Source organism: Micromesistius poutassou (genome assembly GCF_964030765.1).
Source record: "Micromesistius poutassou genome assembly, chromosome: 3".
In the NCBI taxonomy this organism is placed as follows: domain Eukaryota; kingdom Metazoa; phylum Chordata; class Actinopteri; order Gadiformes; family Gadidae; genus Micromesistius; species Micromesistius poutassou.
Genome location: NC_140273.1, coordinates 12,403,711 through 12,408,842, shown reverse-complemented (window position 1 = coordinate 12,408,842; position 5,132 = coordinate 12,403,711).

Genomic DNA, 5,132 nt, shown 5'->3' with positions numbered 1-5,132 from the left:
ACACCGGCTCCAGGGGTCTGTGAGAAGGGGACTATCAACTATAAAGGTCTACACTACGTGGATTAACTGGACACTAAATTCGTTTTATACATAGAGATATTTAATTGTTTCGGATTTCTTTGTATTTTTTCTTTTGGTGCTTGGGCACGTAAATACACAGAACGTTACCAATTACGCATCGTTTATTGACTGGTAATAACAGGGAACGTGTTTTATAGAAACAAGCGCATATCAAATTTAAAAAGGTAGAGAGAAAAATCGTGAGTGATTTGCATCCATGATCATATACATGGACTGGTTGGGTGAAATGATTAGTCTTCGACATTTCGACCCCAGTAAATTCCCAAGAAATGTATGTCTCTACGGTGTTGTTATGCTCTGCATGAATGACAACCCCCATGCAGGATATGTTATGGGAGCACTTTTAGTGTGGAACCTTGGTCCTTCCTCTTCATCATGAAAAACAGTATTTATATTGTTTATTTCTATACAAGCCCCATTTAGAAGCTGTTTATACAGACAGGCCTGTACATGTAGACCTATTAAAAAAAGAACAACTAAACTGACATCGTGTCTGTACAACTGAACTGATGTCTGTTTAGGCTATGTTAGCTACTAGTGTTGGCCTAACTACACATCACTACAGTAGAATCAACCACAAATGAATGCATCAAAGAGTCATATGTTAATTCATATTCTAAAATGTATTTTGCTTTAATGTAAGAACAATGAAGCTTATAGTGAGTGAGATGTCATATTTAAATCAAGGCTCTGATACCTGGTCCTTTGATAATAAGCAGGCCAGCCCCATCACTTCTTAGAACACACTTTCCCACAAGGTCGATGCGACTCCCACCACCAAGCCATGTCTATTCAGGAAGAAAAGCTGTCCGGGCTAAAGGATGAAATCAATATAGCAGTCAGGGCTTTTGACCTCAAAAGCTATCCATCACAGGCTCCAATTCAAAGTGTCAAGATCCATTGTTGGAGACAATGGACGACTAACTAAACTGGGCAGCGGGAGGAAGTATTGGACTTGTTTGATGCCATTGTCCACGCCTAAAGGTGATACTATTTAGAGGTTGGTTTACCGGGGGCTTGCACAATGATGTACCCACAACTGCACTCCCCCGATGATTGTCATCATCAGAAAGTTTGTGCGTTTCTTTAAAGCATATGCTAGGTGGTAGCATATGCTACGTGAAGAACCTCTGGTCTTCCGCTCTGGGATATAGATTTACAACAAAACAATGCAATTCACTTCAACACAATACAATAGGCTATACAACACAATACAATACTAGACAATACAATATGATACAATACGAGACAATACAACACAATACAATACAATACAATGCTAGAAATTATAATACAATACAATACAATGCAATACAATATAGTACTGGTGTTATTTCTGATTGAAAAAGTTAGCTAGTGCAATGATTAAACCGGGTTTTGCAGAAATGGTGTGAAATCAATATGATGTAGGCTTTGATGTATGAATAATAATTAAGTAAAGGTTTCAGACTGTTAGGATGGTCATAGACCTTTCCTCCTTAGCCTCCCACCCCTGGCTAGTCATCTCCTGGGTCTTGACTTTATTTCCTCCCAAATGGTTTTCTCAGGGTGGTCCAGGTTGTAAAAAAACCTCCAAAAGTCATGGAATCAGATGGAAGTCCTGGAATTCGTTCAATCCCATTGAATTCAATCAAAACACTCTATCCTTTGCATGGAAGGAAAGATATATGAAGAATCCAGAAAATGCCTTTATAGAATAATGAAGTGAAGGATGATTTAATGTTGAAAAATATCTGCCTAGTAAAATGTGACCACAAACACTATTATTATTATTATTATTATTATTATTATTATTATTATTATTATTATTATTATTATTATCATTATTATTAACTACATTATAATGACATATAAAGTTGAGTTATATCTTTCTTCGCTTGTCAATGTGCTATTGCAAGTGATTGGGGCCAAGGGAACCATGTCAACTGAAATATGAAAGATATGTAAAGATATGATATATATTGTCAGTATCATGTAAGCCAAATGGGAAATGGAGGTAAAAGAATAAATAAATCCATAATCCTTTTAGTCGTTACTTAAATTCCTTTGTGTGAGTAAACCTTTGTGGAGTCCCAATGTTTTGTATTTGTCCATCATTGCATTATCCCAAGTGATATATCACATCAAAGTATGGCGGGCAATTGTGGTTTTGATCAAATAAGAGGATAATCATGTGCAGGAACCTTGTTGAAGGTCTTTGCTGGCTTAATTTGGTTTGGACAAAGGTAATATTGGAAATGTACAGTTTTTTCCAATTTGGTGCCAGGGGTCCCAGAAAGATAATGTAATTTAGACCCTTTATTGGGAAACTGCTACAGTTTGAGCTGTGTTTATGAAGCCATTCTTATAAAAGAGATGGAGGGAAAATGTGTTTTACTTTTCCGATCTGTTTTAAAACAGTGGTTAAAGTTCTATCAAGGCAAATACCAAACGAAGATCAAACGACCTGGACATATTTTGTCACTGAACTATCATGTCAAATGTTTTCCATCAGTTCTTTCTCGCTCTCCCCCTCTCTTCCCTTTTTTCACTCCCTTTCTAAGTAAACCAAACATCTTTAGACAGATAAAAAGGTTAACACGAATGCCTATGGCAAGTAAGAACCAATTTGATGACATTCTAAATGACGTTCACAATTCATAACACATGTGATATTTAGTAGTGGCACTGTGCTCTTCCATACATGACAGCCAGCATATCGTCTTTGAACTGTAGCTTAAGACACAAGACACAGGGCATAGTAGGGACATAGTAAATCATCTTTATTGTCGTCATGACGTCCACAGTCAAAACCCCACATTCAAAACAACAGGAATTCTGGAGATCAATTCTGGGCTGAACGTTGAGGTATTACATAACGCAACCCAATGATGTCCATACCCTGGTCCAGAGACATGAATTCCTATCAACAGATAGGAATTCCACGCTTCCAACATAAACATCAACTCCAGATTTGACCCCTAGACACGACACAGACACACACACACACACACACACACACACACACACACACACACACACACACACACACACACACACACACACACACACACACACACACACACACACACACACCGATACATCAATCCCCACACCCCCAGGACTCCTGCTTTGATTCAGGGTGGTTAACAGTAGAACACAGGCTCTGTAACGGGGGTTACAGTATGTGTTCAGTGTTAGGCCCCCATGGCTGATCTCTCAGCACAACGCCAATAAATCACCTAGGCATGAAGCAGCCAAAGCCCAGGGACAATGTCTAGCGTGTTCAAGTCTTTGATGCGTCCCACGGTGCGGTTCACACGCGTGTGGGCCGAGGCCTGACGCCGTGGACCGATGCTTCCCAACACATGATCCACGGGTTGGTGCACCTCTTCCCCACTGCAGCGTAGTCCTGGGCCGCCTTCCTCAGCCCACAGCTGGGAGCCAGGAGCCGGCCCCATCGGTCAGTCAGATGGCCGGCTGGGCCGGGATGAAGTGCAGTTGGGCCGACAGGCAGCAAAACCCCCGTCTGGACTTCCACAAGAGTTACCATTTCATTCATTTCATTCTCGTCGTTGGCTGTCGGGAACTTAATTGCAGACGACAATGTGGCATTGCGGTCCGACCATACGCACACTACTCACAAACGCCATAGATGAGGAATGTTGTTGCAGGGAATGCGTTCCATAAGAATGTCTTAGTCATAATTATAGTAAGTCATTAGTATAAGTATAACTGATTCATTGGGAATTTCTTGGTCATTATTGTAGTAGGTCACATTAGTATAAGTACAACTCATTCCATAGGTCTTGGTCATTAGAATAGTAAGTCATTAGTATATGTATAACTCATTCATTAAGTAGGTATTGGTCATGAGTATAACAGGCATCTACAATACAGAGTCAAGTAATTTACTAGTCACTAGAACAACCAGAAGTAATTCTTATAACTATCCCTATTATTATATTATTTCATGGTATTATTACTTAAATAAATTCATATAATAAAAAAAACATGTTTTGATGTAAAAACCAAATATAATGGCTCGTTTGCATAGAAATGTACGGCAAAATAAATCCCTAGAAGCCATATGTCTCCGCCAGAGGACGGAGGGGTTTATTGTTACAACATTGCGTGGCTGTGTCCGAACTCCCTGCACGTCTCCCCGGCTCTGATGTGGATCATTAGCAGGACCACTTTAATCACAACTCCACTACAGTTTCACAACTTCCAGTCTCATACAAAAAGGCACATTCCCGGTCCAGGAAGTTAGGCCCCTTGTGTTTCTCAGGTTTTTTTCTTTCCTTTACAAAGAACAGAGCTGTAATGCTCTACTTAAACAGAAGATGTTGCTTTGGGAGATAATTGTTCCTATCCTCCGCTCCTTTCCCAACAAGATGGATTAGGCCATTTCCTAAAGAGTGGGGACTTTGAGATGGAGCGGCAGGAATGCGCGCTGTTGCTCCTTTTAAGTGACTCAGATTATTTAAATGATAACAGTGACCCTTGTTTTTTTTTCGAAACGCTTACCACATGAAAGCCTTGCACGAAGCTCTGGTAATCAAGGGCCCCCAGAAGGCCATCCACAGCTCTAAATCAAATGATGCCCGTCCCCCCCCTCTCTCTCCATCCTTCTCTCTCTCTCTCTCTCTCTCTCTCTCCCTCCTACTCTCTCTCTCTCCCTCTCTCTCTCGCCTTGGGGCCGTGCGTACAGAGACATCTATCACTTGTCGCTGTGTTTTAGTGCCTCTAACGTCTTCTTTAAGGATGGGATCATCTCACACTGAAGTTTCATTGTGGACACTCAAAAGGGAAGGAGGGGGTGTTGGGGTGCATTCCCCATTGATGTCTCATTCATGAATGTGGTTGTCAATTGTAAATGAGCATTAGTAAATGTATATTGTGCCTTGTGATTTTGGTTCTATTAAGCTATGGATTTATGCTTGCATTTTGTAACTAACACACACTTGTGCAAACACACACACACACACATCAAGGAACGCACAGACACAGACACAGACACACACACACACACACACACACACACACACACACACACACACGCACACACA